This window comes from Bemisia tabaci, chromosome 4 (genome assembly GCF_918797505.1).
Source record: "Bemisia tabaci chromosome 4, PGI_BMITA_v3".
In the NCBI taxonomy this organism is placed as follows: Eukaryota; Metazoa; Arthropoda; class Insecta; order Hemiptera; family Aleyrodidae; genus Bemisia; species Bemisia tabaci.
Genome location: NC_092796.1, coordinates 31,422,809 through 31,442,307, shown reverse-complemented (window position 1 = coordinate 31,442,307; position 19,499 = coordinate 31,422,809). Strand labels below are relative to the sequence as shown.

Below are 19,499 nucleotides of genomic sequence, written 5' to 3'. Positions count from 1 at the left end.
CGACGGTCCTCCGACGTAAACGCCTACCTCAATGCCGACGTGAACTCCGTACTCCGTATAACTCCATGCTCGCCAGGGCTCATGCGTAAATAGAGATACGCTTTTATGTCTAAGGGGCGACGAAGTGGAGCTCAGGGGAGTCAGCAAGCACGATTAGGCAACGTTGGAGACGGGTGGGAGCCCCGCCCTCTTCTGTGTCGAGCAAGAACCACGTAACTGCAATGGTATCCTTATGTGAAGATGCGTTGTTTTTGCTGAGAATGGTAACGTTCGTGCCCGGCACGCAATCGGAGCCGCACGCGAAAACTCGCCTACTCGACTCGGTCCAACTACTCGCCAATCTTGATGTTTTAAATTGTGTCGCAGTGTAACTCCCATGCTGGCTGATTATTGAAGTCGATAGACATAAGGAAAAAGGGGGAATGGAGCGATCCTATTGGTGGGAGCGGGTGTTTGTAATGGCCAAAGGAGTGAAGTACGGTAAAGCATAAACACGGTGACTTCATTCCACATTTTAAATTTTTCTTCCGCATGATTTTCCGCATTTCTCCCTGCACTGAAGAGAAATATGCACTCACGCTGCCGTGCTAAGGAAGAACGCCGTATGAACATTCAAGAGTTTGCCAAATTTCCTTTGATAAAATGTTTATTTTTTAGGAAAGTTATGAATATTTTTCCTTTATATTGTTGCGGGGAGGTCAGGAAAATGACACAGACCACAAATCACTCTCGAATAACATATAATAATCACAGTAAAATCTTACATTAACAAAACACTCTGAAAACTGACAATACCATAACTTGACGGGCCTCTCACGGGGGGACTGACCGGACCATCCGGGAATCTATTCCTCGCGACTGATCTCGCCCATGCGATCACCGAATCTTTTTATGTCAAAACGTGTGCACTCCCGCGACACTGAAGCTTCACGTTTAGACATAAACAAGCGCCAACTTCCGACGGACCTATCTCTATCGCTGGCCATGGAAATCCGTGAATTCTCACGAAAAGCCATGACGCAAAGCACGCCTCAACTATGGAGCCGAATGTGGGGAACTTAAGCCTGTAAAGACTTAAGCGTTCCCACAACAATATTTTCAGAATCTTTAGGTAAAATTGGGAACTGAGTCATCTGAAAAATTGGGAAGAAAATATTCATACATTTACTAGGAAATGCTCATTTTATCAAAGGAAAGTTGGCAACGCCTGAAGGTTCATACTGCGTTTTTCCGTAGCACGGCAGCACGCTTCGTAAAGTATGGTTGGGAACCGCATACAGACTGTCAAAAATTTGATGCCGACCTAAGAATAGAGATAGAGTCCATTTTAGTATGGGCAAATATCACATACGAATGATATGGACTCTGAGTCCATACCGTATGGACCCTGCGTCCATACCGTATGAACAGTAAGTTCATACACCTAATTTTCCATACACGACATGTTTAATTGTTGACGGCACATCTCTGCTCTAGTCGTGGAAGCCTGACCGTATGTTCGAGCAGTTCATACCTTAGATATTCCAAGCAGTATGGACTCTCGCCTTTTAACCACTTTTTTCAGTGTAGCACAAGAAAATACAATTGCCACAAAGCTTTATTTTTTTTCATCCTGAGCTCCTGATAGTATGACGGAGTCGACTTAAAACAATGCACTATGAATATTTGTTGTTTTTTTTTTGTAAAACAGCATTTTGTCAGGAAAAAAGTGAAAAGTGTTGACTAGAGATATGGTGTTTTTGCTTTAGACGGCCGTGTAGTTAGACAAACGGCGAACGGAAAGATGCTAAGTTGATAGCAACTCTGACATGCAACTGTTCTCGTTCGAGGGATGGCCGTGTTGCACCCGTCTACATTGAAGGCGTTTAAGGTTTCCTCAAGCTGAACGACGCGTGGTGACGGTCACCGTTTTTCAAAGCTCGATTAGACGTCCCTTAGTGTGAGCTTTACACTACTAATCATTGAATATTCGCGCTTGTTTATCTGTTAATTCGGTGATCTGGCGCAACTTTTTCACCGCTGAAACGCGGCTTCTCCAGAATCGACACGGTCGAAACCGATTTTTTAAAAAACATTAACCACTCTAAACAAGGTACGAATTTAAGCATTCTAAACATGACACTTGACCAAACTTTCACTCAGAACACGATTCGCGACACAAAAATTACTGAAACTAACTCCTAACGAAGATATTAACGTTTTTATTTTACATTGGTTACGGGAAATTTGAACTGCCCGCCCACAAGAAACCCAAAGCTCTACGTGAGTCAAGTCGCGCTTTACAACGGTTTCGGCAAGCTTCTCAACCGAGCAATGTTCATTTCTCACCCTGTGTTGTTCAAACTATAAAAAATTCGCTGTAGCTGAGCCAAAACGTCTAGATTGAGGTTGCCAGATTTTTATATCGCAGAGACTGTCATGGTCTCGTTTAGCGCGCGATGTGACTCACGTAGAGCATTGATTTTTCATGAGCGGGAGGTTTGAAATCACGCATCTTGAAACATTGAATATCATCGTTAGGCGTTGATTCCAGTGATTTTTGCTACGCGCATCGAGTTCAACGTAAAATTTTGGTAAAGTCCGAAATTAAGTTGGTAAAGTCTGGTAAGTCTGAAAAATTTTGTCTGAATGCTTAAATTTGTAACTTGTCTAGTGGTCCATTGAAAATATATGTATCCTATATATTAAAATGCAAAGTTCCGAATCTTGGGGCATTAACTTTGAGAGAACCACCGGACCGATTTGCGTGATCTTTTTTTTAAATGAAAGCCCCTGAGCTGTAGATTTGCAGGCTGTGATCGTTTTTTCGATTTTCTCAAATTTTCTCCCATAATTTTCTCAAATTTTCTTCGATGCATTAAAACGGAGGTCCGAATCTTTAGACGTTAACTTTGAGAGAACCACTGGACCGATTTGCATGATTTTTGTTTTAAATGAAAGTCTGTGATCTGTAGATTTGCAGACTGTGATCGTTTTTTCGATTTTCTCAAATTGTCTTACTTTTATCGACGAGTGAAGTTTAGCTGGGCTCAAATTTTCTCCCATTTATTCAGACTAAAGTCCGCATTTTGGGACATTAACTTTGAGAGAACCACCGGACCGATTTGCATGGGGTTTTTTTTTAATGAAAGCTTCTGATCTGTAAATTTGCAGGCTGTAATTGTTTTTCGATTTTCTCAAATTTTCTTACTTTTATCGACGAGTAAAGTTCAGCTGTTTCGAGCGGTCATCTGGCCGCTACCTGCTTGCCCGTCCCTAGATACCCCCACAAGGGTCTCAGCCACCCCTCCCACCACGTTCTTTCGGCTATCTCCGTTTTCTTTCGTATAGCTTTCCTCCCACCAACCTCAAAGAAGGTTTGGGTCGCATTGTCGTTCGTCACTCACCACCCGCATTCCGTCGCAATCTCTCGGCTACTCCGCTTCACCACTTCTTGATAGGCATCCTGGCGGTTTGACTGACCCTGACTTATTAACTGCAGCGGTGCGCACACGTATTGCTAACAACATGTATTGTTATGGAAATTTCATTCTTATTTGTTCTTTTCTCTTTCCAACTTTGTTTCAAATTTGCTTCGTTTCTTCCTCTCTCTTTATTTTGTTGGTCGGTCGACTACGTTGATCGGCTTTTTGCTATTGAAAGCACATTAAGACTTCATGGATTTTCAATATCATCATTCGATCTTCCGGAATTGCTTCCAATTAACCTGAATCTTCAAGGGTCAGAGCCTGACTCTCCTCCCCCTAAAACTATGATTCCATGATTTCTGCCGCTAACCCAGAGCAACATCAAATTATTTCTGAAATAATTAGTCTCATCCAAAATCCATCTTACACGTGTAATGCGATTTTCATTGATGGTCCAGGAGGATCGGGAAAAACTTTCGTTTAAGAATGTCTTACTGCGTATTGTACAAAGGAAAACTTAGTTATCTCCGTTGCTTGGACAGGTATCGCCGCATCGTTGCTACCTAACGGTCGGCCGGTTCATAGCAAATTCAAAATTCCTTCGGTTCTGAATGAGAATTCTGTGTCGAGTCTCACGGTTAGCTCAAGAGAGGCTGAGACTATTCGGAAAACAACGATCATTTTTTGGGGCGAAGCTCCCATGGTTATCACGCATGCTCTGGCATGCATCGACTGACTTCTTATTTAGAGAATGGGTAATGATATCCCTTTTCGAGGAAAAATTGTCGTCTAGGGTGGTGATATTAGACATGTTTTACCCGTTGTTCCGCATGCTTCTCGCCAAACATTGGTGCAAAATGCAATCAAATTCTCACCACTTTGACCTCTTTTCAAAATCAGAAAACTTACTCAAAATATGAGAACTTTGCAAGACGAAGCGGAGTTTGCAAAATTTTAACTCGAAATAGGTGATGGTGTTTACCTTTCTGCTAAAAAAGACCATGCCGGAATTCATTGATTTACCGACAAGCAGTATTACTAAAACTGATATTATTACTGAAATTTATGGAAAAGATAGCTTCCTCATGTTCGAACGTAGATTTCACAAACTGCGCAATTCTGGCCCCTAAAAATAAGCATTGCAATGAAATTAACGACAAGGTTGTTGAAGTTCTTTCAGGTGTCTCTAAAACGTACTTCAGTGTTAACAGGCTCATTGTAGAGGAAGAGGGAGAGGCTCTCAATTTTCCCCTCGAATTCTTGGACAGTCTTAATCTTAGTGGCTTACCACCGCATAAACTCACACTTTTGGAGGGGGTTTTTGTCATGCTTTTAAGAAACCTCCACGTTTCTAAAGGTTTATCGAATGGTACCCGATTGATCGTCTGGAAACGTTATGAAAATTGTCTTGATTTGCAGGTCATTTCCGGCGAGAAGGCCGGTGAAAGAATTTCACTGCCAAAAATTGATTTGTCACCTGCAGACTCCTCTCTCCCTTTCTCTTTTAAGAGGCGACAATTTCCAATTCGCATTGCGTTCTGCATGACCATCATCAAAGCTAAGGGTCAAATACTGAAGCGAGTCGGCTTTTATTTACCCCAAACAGTTTTTGGCCATGGTAAACTATATGTTGCACTCTCACGAGCTACATCGTACAAAAATTTTGAAGTCCAAATTCTTCCCAAAGGCAACCGTACAAAAAACATCGTGCACAAAGAGGTGCTTCGATCTTTTATAAATCCCAAAAGCCTCATAGTCATTAGAAAATTATCAAAAAATAAAAATAAAAAAAAATTTAAACAGTAACACAAAAAAAAGAAAAATTAATAATGCGAGCTTTTTATAACATTTTTCGGTAGAATGGCAGTCTCCACCCTGTAACGCAGAGAGGCAGTTAAATTCCTTGATCTTCTGCCGCAGAATCATCATCATTATTAAATAGATTCAACTAATCGCTCCGATTCCAAATAAGCTACTGCACCACCATTGCTAGCTGTGGAGGGCGCCCGTAGGGCGCCCGGAGCAGCTAGTTTTTTATAATTTTGTTCGCAATCGGATGACGAAAAACGATAGAAAATTAGCCAAGCTCGTGCTTCCTGGTTACTAACAGGGTATGAAATGGCATTTTTCAGTCTTTTTTTAGTGGTTCCGATTACCTATTATTTTCGTTTTCTGGAGCGGCCCTCCGCCACATTACACCGAACATTGGATGACTTACCGTGTTTAAAAATCCTCCACTTTTTTCAAAATTATCCATAATCATCATTCTTTTGAAAAACAATGAAATGCTGCACCAGCAATTAATTTTGCGATGGCAAAGAGATGAAGAGTACGATCAAGAGATGAAAGCATTCCATACGTAAAAACATGTAAAATATTCATTACACGAAACATTCTGCTACCTTGCGTGGTGACGCATAAAAACACAAATAAAAAAGTCCAAAAGCAAAAGTGTAGGAGTTAGTCCTTGTCTATTTTCACTTGTTCCCTGCATCACTTCCGGGTCGCTCCACGCTTTTGCAATTTAAATACATAATAGACGGTTATTTATTTACGTGAAACCTGCGCTGTCCGTCAAAGGATAATCTGGAAAATGTGTTGAACGTTTTGCGTCCTCTTAGCTCTTAATTTTTTCGTGTAATTGGAAAAACCAAACGCAGAAGAACTTTTTTCTTGCCAGTTCTATTCCGCGTTGTTTAATCGCTCCAGAGTTTTTATCTCACAATTCAGTTCATGCTTTTACTTGCAATGGAATCTACGAGTATCAACATTCAACATACCGTTCTAGTCTATAGATTGTATTTTGAAGGAGCTTTTTCCGATTGTTGGCCTACGTTCATGATGACAAATAATAGATGAATCGTCAGGAGAAGAATATACTCATATTACTTCCCTCTATTTTGCCCATAAGTGATTTGTGCGTTCCTTTTTGTATTCTGTAACATTTCTACGTCTTGTTCACGCACTAAGAGTTATACAACTTCGAATTTCACGTATCAGAAACACATTACAATTATCAGAATATACGGTGTTTGGTAACTTCCGTGAAAATTCAGTGTTTTTTACAAACTATAAATGGGTAAACTGTATTCATTACGCAGAAAAAAAGAGCATGGGGTTGTTGGGTGATAATTAACCATGGTTGTGCCCCAATAAATTAGGTTACTAAACCAATTATTGCCGTATTAACCCAACTTGAGTTGCGGTACTACCACAATTAATTGGAAATGTCCATATCATCCAACAAATTGGGGTAGTGCCACGATTCTAAAGGATAACCGTATTTTTTCCGTGTAGATTTTACATTTCAGATGCATTTCAATGGGTGATATGGACTTCATTTTGCAATTGGACTGCATTTTGCAATTAGGAAGTATAAATTCCGGTTCGGTTTAAAAACAACGTATGTGCCATTAGTTTACCTATGCACATAAGCGTTTTTTCAGAAGAGCCAGAATTTAAAGTTCCAAACTGCAAAATGCTGTCCAATTAGGAACTACAATCTGGCTCATCCGTAAAACTTTTGTACCTATGGAAACTTATGTCATATACGTTTTTCCTTAACCGGAGCCACACTGGAAAAAAAAGAATCTTATTTGCCGCCAAGAAGTATTTCTTCTTAAATCAACAATTTTTCTGGTTAATATAAGCTACTTTCTTGCTTAACCCAAGCATTATTTTTCTTGTATCAAGAAAAAGTCAGCTTAAAGCAAGAAAAACAAATTTCTTGATGGCAAATTCAAGAATTATCATGCTTGATCCAAGCTACTTTTTTTCAGTGCAGGTATTGCAAAATGCTGTCCATTTGGTATTGAGACACGATCTCCTCCAGCAATTTTTGTCTCCTTTTTGCGATCTCATATTGCGTTGTTAACATAACCCATTTCCGTCAAAGTAAAAAATGTAACCTTTCTATCATAGCTCCGTAAAATAACCCTGCGAGGAGTTGGCACCATCCTCGGAGTCCCCTTTTAAATATGCATGATGCGCCGGGCGGAGGTGGAAGCTTCGCGCCGAAGCTATTTTTAAACCTGCTCGGTGGCATACTTCCGCCGTAATTTTCCTACCGATCCTGGGAAACTTGATGAGTGCAAGCACATACGAACAAGATTAAAATAACAACTTTAAAACGCCTCGGCGACTGCTTATCCCTGATTAATTACCGAGTTTCGCCGGCCAGTTTGAAGATATATTTTACTTAAAATAATGACATTAGTTGCAAATTCTTTTTCAGACCACGCTAATTCGAGTATCAGAGCTTAGCGAATGATAAGAAGCGTTAGTCTCGCACGCGAGACACGTACAGTAGGGTGTCCCTTATTTTTGAAATTTGAGAAAATTTAAGCTCCTCGGGTCTCAAAACGTGCTATGAGGTGTAAAAATGAGGAATGTTTTTGCAAACAAATATCAAATTTTTATTAGCAGTCTTTCGAGCGCCCTGGGCGCTCATGTAAAAATTGGTAATTTGGTAAAATTAGTGTCGTTCCCTTACGGATATCATCAAATTGCGGCCCTTAAGGGCAAAAATTTTGTCCGTTTGGCCGTATCTGTATCACAGAGGGAAAACTTCACAAAAAATTGAGTGACTACTACTATAATTAAGGGGCTTGGAGGACAAGGCGCATTAGTGCAGTTTTTGTTTTTTGAGAAATACGTTTTTAAGGTTTCGAACTTACATGGATCCTTATGGCGGAAAGAAAGTTCAAACTGACTTTTTAATGCTTCAAAATGGAATTCGGTAGCGAATTTTTCACAGAATATCCCTTTAGACTAGTTGTATTCATTAATATCTCAATTTTTTTCAAAAACTGAACTCATGCGCCTTGTCCCCTAAGCCCCTCAATTTTAGTCTCATCGCTGCGTTCAGTTATTTTTAAAACAATGTACGCTTTTCTAAGATTCTCGAACACCTGTGCGGGAAATTGACCGGATTATGCCACTTTCCCCGGGAGGAACGAGGTTCTCGTCGACTTTACCTCCATTATTTCAGCCAATCTGCGGAGCGAAGGATGACCGGATCCTAGGGTACCCCGCATATTTTAGCGAGGTTTACGGAAGTACCCTTATGTCGGGCGCGCGGGGCTCAACCTCAAAAGGTGTCCCCGAGCCCGTAAGTGGATTTAACACTCGGCCGATGTAAATTACGTCCTTTTCGCGAAACGTCACAGAGGATTACACGCTTAAACAATTATTAATTGCGGTCCACCCATTCACGATCATTATGAAGCGCCCGGGTAATTGAATCGCCGCAAAATAGGAGGCAACTCTGTAAATTGGAGTTAATTCTCTTCGCCTCGCGGCTGTCCTCCCGTTTACAAATTTAATTATCACGCCGGAGAATTTCGTAAGGATCGCAAAGGACGCGGACGCGGGAAAAAGGCGGAATTAATTTAATTCTCGGGCGACCTCAAATCTTGGCCAGCACGTTCGCAGCGGTGTCACTTGATTTTGACTAATTACACCGGGCCGGACTCGACTGACCCCGGAGCCCCCGGCTCGGACGGGTGCCTCTGTAATTTGACCCTTTAGCTCCGAAATTACCGCTCTCCTCGTATTTGATAATTAGGGTCGTATTCATAGTCGCTCCCGCGCCCTTAAGCCAGGTCCGTATGCTTAACTAGTGAAAACACTTTTTCACCGAGACTGCGCCAGATATGTATACGTCGCAGGCAATGTCAAATCAGGCGTTTAATTAAATGCATAGATAGATAGCCCGACGGTTTACAAAATGTTGTAAATCTACGGCGAAAATCTCTCGAGTTTTCGATATTTTCGGGGACATAATTCATTGAATCCACGAGCGCTTTTTATACCATCTGCAAATGCCTGTGAATGTTAAAATGCTGTATTTTATGATCTGCTGAAAATTTCAAGATACTCTTTCGTTCAAGAGCTAAGAATCGTTTAAACCACGATTTTGAAATGCATATCTGTACAGAGAATTTTTTCTTAAAGGAGCACTGAATTACCTTGTCTATAAACTTAGGAAAAGAATCAGAATTTCAATCCAAGTAAGAATATTTGACTAATTGCCCAGACATTTTGCAAAATGCCTGATTCGACTATTTACCAGCGACATATGAATATCAAAATTTCAACGAGGCTCATTTGCTCAAATCATTATTCTTTTAAAGTATTTTGTAATAATAATATGTGTGAGTCTCGTTAAATCATTGTTATTTAACTTTGATACTTATATATATATATATAAAGTCGCTTTATAACGCACTCTGGCGTTCTACGACACCCAAGCGCCACATATGCCTGTCTTCCCAGAGGTTATCGGGCAACTGACACCGCAACATCTCTTTGTCAACGCCCTGCCGCCAACCCTTTACGGGACGTCCCCGTCGCCTCTTCCCAGGTGGTACCCAATCCAAAACTTGTTTGGGCAACCTCTCCTCCGACATTCTTTGCACATGTCCATACCAGCATAACTGCCTGGACATGACGTCGTGCACGATATCTTTCTCAACCTTCATCACCTGGCGAATTCTCTCATTACGGACACGGTCCCGTCTCGAAATGCCGGCAGATCGCCGCCAAAAATCCATTTCAGTTGCCCTCAACATTTCTTGCGTTCTTTTCGTCAAAGGCCACACTTCACTACCATAGAGCACGATACTTTTAACGATGGCGTCATATATCCGGTGCTTGTTTGCCTTTGAGATGCTCTGATCCCAGAGCACCCCGTTCAGCATCGCGATGGCTCTCCTGCCCTGGATGATCCTGTCCTTAATTGCTCTATCCATCCTTCCATCCTGATCGAGCCAAACACCGAGATACTTATACTCGTCACACTCTTCGATGCGCCGTCCATCCTCAAGCTCTATGCTTTGCCGTTGATGCGCTGCTCCCACGACCAGCTTCTCTGTCTTGGACACACTAACGTCCATGCCCCATTTCCGATATTCTTCGACCAACTTCCGCGTCATGTAATCTGCATCTTCCTCATCTTGAGCTACAACGATCTGGTCATCGGCAAAGCATAGAGTATAAAGGGTCTGCCCATCAAGGAGTGGAACGCCCATTCCTGCAACCTTCTTTTTCCATTCCTCTGAAACGTGCTCTAGGTATACCTTAAATAGTGTTGGTGACAAACAACAGCCTTGTTTTAGCCCTTTTGTGACGAAAAAACCTCCGGACAACTCTCCACGACATTTAATTTTTGCTATCTTTGATACTAACTGTTAACTTTGATACTTACTGTTAAAAATCCGCACCTTGTCTAATGGTTCATTATTTTAATACGATGAAAATTCAATGATTTCCATTTGGCAACGCCGCAGCGAGACTTTTGTTTTAGAGCGTCGAAGCGGTGCAAATTTGCGGGGCACGGGTACGGGTACGCTGCTGGGAATTGAGACTTCACAAATGAATGATGGCATTTAAAAACAGCACGACCCTGTCCCCCCCTCCCACCTCGTCCAGCCCTGCCCCGCCCCTCCGTCTCGCACCTATGCTGAGGTAAGCACGGATCCCCTAGTCCCTTCCCGCCGGATTGGCGGATAGAGGGTCGACCCAGATTTTTGACACCCTCGACCCTGTTCCGAGCTTTTGCCGCCTTTTTCAACGCGCTCCTACTACCGCAGATCGCGTAAGGATAAACTTTTCATAGCGGCCCGCCCCTTTTGAAAATCATTCCTGACCGATGCATACCCCGCGGTTAAAGCAGAAGTATTTCCTTGTATTGCGTAAACGATCAACCAGTTCTGCATAAAGGACGGAGAATTTGCATGCAAATTTTTTATTTTTTCATCTGAAAGTGCTTAAAGAGCTGATTTCACAGTATTTTTCATAATTTTTTTTTCTAATATGGGAAATAGTGTAAAAACAGATTTAAAAGTGAGAAAATGCTCCGCCTAGTGACGTCATCTGTCCGCATTTTCTATTTAAACGCACATATTTAAGCAGATTAGATCATTTTGTCATTTCTTCTCCAATTATTTTTCACTTCATGAACCAATCGTATCCTCGTGTTCAGTTCACTCAGTCGTTACCACTGAAAAACGAAATTCATCAAATTTCAGACACCTGCATATTCTCCATCGCCGCCTCGGAAAAAAAGTCGGATAATCTGGAATAATTAAGAAGTGGAAGTTCTATCGAAAAGATTGCAAACAGGGTAAACCCAAGGTAACAAATCAATGAATAAGCGCGGAACGTGCACTGGCCCCTACAAACCTAACAGGATACTTTTTGCATTGCGCAATGCTTTAGGTATCCACTTAGGTTTGAAGGCGCCAATGCGCTTCGAGCCGCCTCGGTGAAACCCAGTTACCTCAAAATTCTGTAACTTAGGCACATTTGAACCAGACCGCATTTTGCGGAAAGGAACCAAGCCATATGAGCGATTGCCAAATTTAACCGGGCAGTTTAATTATTCACAAGATAACGTTTGTGCGGATCCCTTTGAAAATTTTAAGGATTTTGCTTCGCGATATGCAGAAAATTCCCTTTTTGCACAAAAATCCGCACAACCGTTTTCATGTAAAAAATTAAATTTCCCAATTAAATTTGGCAGTAGCAGATGTGGCTCGGTTCCTTTCTGCTGAACGCGGAACAACTAATCTAAAAATTTCATAACTGTCTTACAGCGCTACCTATCCAGAAATGTACACGAATCCGTCGATACGGTTGCTCGTTTTTAGCCAATTTATGCCGTATTGTAACGTTATTGACGATGTTCGTATGACTTCTCAATAATAGAACATGAAAAACAGGAATTTCTCATGGAAACACTCAGTTAATTGGTACTACATGTCTCATACTTGGACTGAGGTGGCTTTAGTACAGATAAAGCTTTGATTTTAGCTTCATAGTTCTTGTGCAAGAGATCTCCAATCCTCTACAAATTTCTTTGATAAAACTCATCCAATAAGTCAAACTTCACTTTGAAGTAAATGGAATGAACTTATCGAGTTACGATCCTCACTCTTTGGTGTAGGCTTGAAACTATAGATCCAGATAAAAATCTTCGGTCATTTTTCATGTGTTCAAGCAATAATGCCAGTAACATACACTCCTCGAAGTCTTATTTTGTGAAGAGGATCTCTAGAACCTTTTGTCCCTCATCTCAATCCGTGCCAAGGTATTTTGGCACAATGTTATACTGCCGTGCTAAGGAAGAACGCTGTATGAACATTCAAGAGTTGCCAAATTTCCTTCGATAAAATGTTTCTTTTTGAGGAAAGTTATGAATATTTTTCTCTTTAATTTTCAGAATCTTTAGGTGAGATTGCGAACAAAATTGTCCGAAAAATTGGGAGGGAAAAATTCATAAGTTTACCAGGAAATTCGCGTTTTATCAAAGGTAATTTGGCAACGCCTGAAGGTTCATAGGGCGTTCTTCCTTAGCGCGGCCGTAGTGCGATCAGCCTACGATTACGAGCTCACTCTCAGCTTTCAGTATATATGGCAAAAAAACTCTGTCTGTGTCGAGTAAAGAAAATTAAGAAACAGAATGGAATATTGATTTCTATCAAATGAAAAAGTGTCATGCAATGTTGAAAATGTGAAAACTAGAGTCCTTTTATACCCAGAGTTAAGACAACTCACTTTTGGTTGGGCTGAAAGTGGCCTAAAAAAAATCCAATTCTGATTGGTTCTCGCTCATGGAGGCCGAAACGAGTGCACCAAGATGGCGGTACCTTGAATGTGAACAAGAATAATGAAAATATTACCTAATTGTGGTTTATCAAGAGTAAATTGTAATTTCCATCGGTCCAAAATGAAAATAGATTAAGAAATTATTCACAAACCAATCTCATTTTCTTTTTAATTGATCAATTTGTTGATGTTGTTGTTTTTGTGTGACAGACATCGCAGGATTCCTGATCCTTATCCCTCAATATCGTTCCTTTGGGTGCACTCTTTTCGGCCTCCATGGCCAGCCATGGCCGGCTGCCAGTCAGCTGATAATCGAGTTGTCTTAACTCTGGGTGTACAGGGACTCTAGTGAAAACCATTGACTTCCACCTGTTTACGAAATCCCAGCCTCATTTTATTCAAGTATGACCTCATTACATGTTTCTGGTTTTCTATCATTGAGGATTTGTAATTTGATGCAAAACAAATTACAATCTAGTGATCGTTTTTTCCGGTTTTCCGAAGACTTGCTTCCCTAAAAAGCCATGAATCGCGAGGCGCCCTTTGAGCTCGGGCACCCCCAACCCTCACGCGTAAGTTTTTCTAAGTTAGTTCCGCTCTGATATTTTGACCCGATTCAAACTGAGAAAACGCCTCTTGAATAACAACGAATATACCTCTAGACATTGTTGCCGCATCTGATCTTCCGAAAAAAGTCTGTAATCGATACATTAAAAAATGAACTACACATGAACCGCAATAGCATGTTTTTCTGAGACATTTGATTGTCGTAATGTCTTCAATATTGACTTTCAAATAATCTCCAGCCGCACAATAATCAGAAGTATTTCTGTGTGAAAATCCTTCACCAGAGCTACCTATTTCTCTTAAACGAGGGAAAAGAATGTCATACTTTTAACAGAAGTGTTCGTGCATCCGGAGATCGGGAAACGATATCATCAAGCGAATTCACACGGTTTTTAAACCGTATAAAAATAATAATGAAAAAAAAAATGTAATTAAAAAATATAAGATGGCCGAAGATTGAGAGACTCAGTAAATACTTTTTAAACTCATTAAAAAGTCAAAGTTTCAAGATCCCTGACTTCTCGACTTGAGATCATCTTGAAAATACCAAAAATATGCAGAGTTCAATGTACATAATTAAGATAATTTATAGAGATGATTTCAAGTCGAAGAAATGTCAAGGATCTCATCGAATGTCGACCTGGGTCGAAGTAGAGTTAAGATCTAGCTACCTAAGTGTTTTTTGTTTATTCATTCTTTAAAATGAACCAACAGCGGAAATAAACAAATATCGACATATCGACTAGTGGCGTGGCGTGATTGATCGACTATCGATATTCTTCCCTTTAAAAGATCGATTATTAAGGTGTTCACTGCGAACACCCTGTTGATTGATCCTTTTCCATAGGTCTGAATGACACATCAATCGATGTATCGCAAAGGACGCCACGCCACGGATATCGACGGTGACACTCCCAAACCACGTATCTCGGTTTTCGATACATCAGACTTTCTGTCATATTTTATTTTTTCAATGGAGCACTGGCCGGCTGGCTTTTTTTTCGCGGCTGGAGCCAGAGCTTCGGCCTCTGAACCCGGAGCAATCGAAGCTACGCCTCCAGCAGCCGGCATTTTCGGCCTTTGAGCCCGGAACGGACGGTATGTCTATATAGCCCGTAATTGCGGCTCCCACGGCCGGAGTTTTTTTTTCAGTGAGAACTATTTTGCGTCAATTCTTGAAAACTGCCATAATTTTCCGCCTCTTTGGGAAGCAAAGTCTGGCAAAAATGATGTTGATTTGTTTACCCCTACAAAAATAAAAGATGAGCAGAGATTTTCAAACACCGTAAACGAGATACGTGGTTTGAATGTTTCTCCAACCATATCGAACATATTTCACGGAGGTACTGGTTTCAAATCAAATGTTTGACCAACTCTCTCCATCAACTCCGAACTCAGCCGCCCTACGACTTCTAACCTAAATTCGCCTCCACTAAAAAGATACGTTCCTCAGAAAGGCCCGATGTAGATACGATTGGTTTGGGTAACGCTATCCAGTTTGACAACCCGGTGTCTAAAAAAGTGGAAAGTGCGGAAAAGAAGGGGCGAAACTTTGGCCGAGATCAGAGGATGCTCTGGGACAAAGTTAAATTGTCGGGTATCTCGCCCTTTCTCGGAGCCAAAGTTGCCAGATTGTCTGAACCCCTGGATACTTTACATTTAGTTTAATGAGGAAATGTGCTGAATTCAGCACAATCTGGCAACAATACTCGGAGCCCATCCGTTTTACAGAAGAGAACAGTAGGTGCATTCCGAGGTTGAGCCCCGAGACCTGTAATAGCGTGTACTAACCGTGGCTCATACGCAAATCCACTTATGGTTTTTTCCCGTAACCTGGCAGCGTTGGAGGGTCGCCGTGTATTTTAAATGATTACCTCTCCTCGCCACACTCGGGGACTCCGGGGGTTGTTTAACCCTGTTCACAAGACCGGGGACCCCACTTTAAAATGTTCTAAAAATAAACTCCCCCTCCCTCCCCCCCTCCCCCGACCCCGGCAGCGTTCTGATGAGTAGTACGCGACAAACGTGACGTGGGAAATTCGAAAGTCTCGTGCCTCGTTCACGTGAAAGATGAAACGGCGGATAATTAATTCAGTGACTTTAAGTGTCAGACTCGGGAATGGAGCCTGGCTTCATAAACAATCGCTCTTCCGATGCCGAGCTTTTTCAGAACCGTTGCCCTCACAAAGCGTATCGCTCACATGGAGTGTGTCTTCGCTCTGACGCGTGTTTCTCTACGTCAGAGAATTTGCGTGCGCGCGTCCGGTGAGATTTTCTTTTTTAAAAATATATAAATAAGATAATATACTTTATTTTTCAAAACAATATACATTGAACATGAAATTGTAGAACAAACGATTAATAAATAGCAACTACTTTATGATTAAGGTATCAATCTATAGAGAAGAAAAATGATTTGTTACATTGACGGTTTTGACATTAAATATAGGCGTAAAAATGGCTGTACAGTTTGCTGCACAGGTTGTACTGGTTAGGAAAAAACTTAAACAAGTAAACATAACTTTTTATTAGATTATAGGAGGTGGGAAAAACTTGCAAAAAAAAACCCGGACTACTAGAAATTAGCGTTTTTTAAATATTGAGCCGAAGAAATTATCGTGGTAGTTGCAGCCGATTAAGGATCTTCGTGATGGATGCCTAAAGGTTTGTTTTATAATTAGCTCAGAGGACAAATCCGATCTAGAGAACCTGTTAAAAAATTATCTTGGATCACGTAGATTCTCCTTAACTGAGTGCAGACTCAGAGCTACATCTTAATTATGCAGAAACTGCAGCATATGGTGACGGCGCTGAGATACAACTATTCGTGCATGATGGTTGTCCGTGATGCATCTGCAAAATTGAAGGCGCGATGGCGCGAGGCCTGAACTCGCAATGTTCTGCTCTATTCTGCCGATGAGGTATCTGTCAAATTCAGGAGAAAGGTTGAAAACGAGACCCGAACACGTCTCTACTATTCTCGGCTACACCTGATTTTTTTCTCCTTTGTTTCAAGTTGATGTCTGATTCTTTCTTCGCGATGTATTTGTATGCCTATGTAGAAAAATCGTATGTACCGGCCCCATACAACCCGCGGAGCACTTATTTCAAGCAAACCTTGGGCATCCAGGGGTTAACCGCCCTTCTTTGGAGCCCCCTCATGGTTTACATTGAAATTCAGGGACGTAAACGAAGCCTTCAAAATAGCATCTTAAAGAAGAAAAATTTTGCAAACCTTAAGTCTAATTCAGCTGAACAACTTTGACAATGGATCCTTGCGAGGGATTACAATGCTTTGCTACCACAAAAAGTACAAAATACGAAAGGAAATATTTTGCGACTTTTGCAAAATTTAAGGTAGGTCGGTACCTACCTCAAAGCTTGTGAAAACTATGCAAAATTTTCCTCCGTATTTTCTACTTTTTGCAGTAGCAAATCATCATAATCCCTTGCAAGGATCCATTACTACATTTATGCGGCAGAGTTTTACTCTATTGTGGCAAAATTGTCCTTTTCATTTTGTCACTCTGAGGACTTTCTCAAACGTCCCTTAGTCACAATGTAAAGCATATGGAGCCTCCTAAGGGAAGGAGATACGTAAGGAAAAACTATGAACACGATCTTCAGCCTTTGTAAACATCTCGAGGCTCTCAGCTGATTTGAACAAAATTCAGCGCAAGTAAATCACAAATAATCTAAGTAAAACTGTATGTTTGGAGGTTTGGAAAAGCTAGAAAAAATCAGGAAAAAACATCGGATCGTCAGAGGATCCGGAAATTTCGAAGTCAGGCAAAATAATATAAAATCTAAGGGAGTTCGCGAAATTGAACGTGAAGAAATTTTAGAAATCCCGCAAAGCCTTCGTGTTCTTCCTCAAAGAACGATCTACTTCGTGTGCATTCCTCCCGAGAAAACTCCTTTCAATGTAGACTTTGTGATTAGAATATTGGAAACATGTGCTGCATCATGCCAAACGTAAAACATTGGCAACGATTAGTGTCCTTTTATACTGAGAGTCAAGACAACCTCCTCTTATGGAGTCACAAACGGGAATCAAAATTACACAAATTGACAGTTTTTCGTAATCTTTGATCGGCTCATTCTCAAATTCCTTTCTCCATTCCTTCTCTCATTCCGTTTGTTCCTTGTCGAACCCGTTATTCCGCGGTCCATTCTACATTATAATCTTTGCAATCGGTGAAAATGTAATCTTTATTCCCGTTTGTGACACCGTGGAGGCCTAAAATAAGGGAACCAATCAGAAATAGATTCACATTGTCTTGACTCTCAGTATGAAGGGACTCTAGCAACGACATACCCATAAAGCTGTTACCATTTTTAGGCCCTGAAGCAGCCTCCACAAGGCCAGGTGTCCTTTCTATCTCTATAAAAGCACTTGGGCTGTAACCTATATGTATGTCAGGCACGTTCTGAAATGTCTCGGTTTGGTGGGGTATCGGCATGTCGTTCGAAACACTTCGGATGATGATCATTTCGTCCTGCGACCGACTCGAACCGAAAACGAGCGAAATGAATCTTGGCAGGAGCAAGCTCGATTATGAGTTTTTTGGGGAAAGGAGGGGTGAAAAGGGGGAGGAAGGGGGAGAGTCAATAATGCCGCTGAAGCCTACCACTCAGCGGGCATAAATTATTCCAGTGCAAAGAAAAGTTTGTCGTTCATGGGAAAATTACACACACGGGCGAAATTGAGTTTTTTATGGTTTCCTTTGTGCCCCCCTCCCTGTCTCCCCGGTGCCCCACCACTACTGTTGTGGACGAGAGCTCGTGTGTATGTGTTTCGTCGTATGACGTAATGTTCAGCATCCGCCTTTGTTGACTTTAAAAGATTGTTCTTACGTTTCGTTCCCCTCGGTTGACGGCGGGGAGCTCGCGCTACATGGTTGCCCACACTCCGTTCCTAATAATCAGGCTCCATTAAAAAAAGCGGACGAAAATAAAGCGAAAAAACAACTTTGAGTGTCTAGCTAAATGAAGGAAATAATGGACGTTTAGAAAAAAAAAAGTAAGATATTAGCCCAGTGGCGTGGCGTGAACAATCGATTATCGATATTTCCCCATTTCAAGCTATAGTAAAGAATCGATTATTAAGGTGTTCGTTACGAACACCCTGTCTATCTATTCTTTTCCATAGGTTTAAATGGTAGATCAATCGATATATCGCAAAGCACGCCGCGCCACTGCATTAGCCATTTTGAAAGAAACATGTTGCAGTCACGACCTTCATGAAAAAATTAATCGCCCTCAAAGTTTTTGTGGTGTATTTTATGGTAATGGGATTTGCATGTTCTTGACTTTAATTCGTACAAAATGGTGCAATTACTAACCGCACTAGGTTTCAAACAAAAATTGGATTGACGATCATACATCATCCCTCTTAGTTTTCTGCCTCAAAATTTAAAATAGTAATTTCCTAAAATATTTTGTTTTCATTAAATGTGTCATCGTTTCGAAAGTTTTTTTTTATGTTATTTTATTTTAAATGTCTCAGAATTTCCGGGGCTGCGAATCTGACTCGCAACGAATATTCGAGAATTTGACCTGGAATTATGAAATTTGAGCAATGATAATTTTGTTTTAACATTTCGGGTCTTTGCTATTTCTCAGCGTTTTGTAGCCTCCTCGATCTGTTCTTCAAAGTTTGCAAAAGCTTCATTTTCACAGGTCTCAAGAAATTTCATTCCATAAAATTTCAAAACATTTTGCATCTCGTATACTACAGAGAATACTAATAGTCTCTTCCCATATTGAAGAATATAATATAATTAGGGTAAAGCGTTACCTACATAACGTCTGAGGTGCGGAGCGTTTCGAGGGGTTGGACCGCCAAGCGGCCAAAAGACGCACCCCTAGTTTGAGGTTAAATCGAGTTAACTTTGGCTACACCTCCGACTCGAA

The 19,499-nt window shown here is 41.1% G+C and overlaps 1 protein-coding gene across 6 annotated transcripts in view; it reads left to right on the top strand.

Annotated features, from left to right (window-relative positions):
* The window catches only part of LOC109036932 (uncharacterized), a 342,569-nt gene that overhangs the window by 261,289 nt on the left and 61,781 nt on the right, over positions 1-19,499 (top strand). The window lies entirely within an intron of this gene.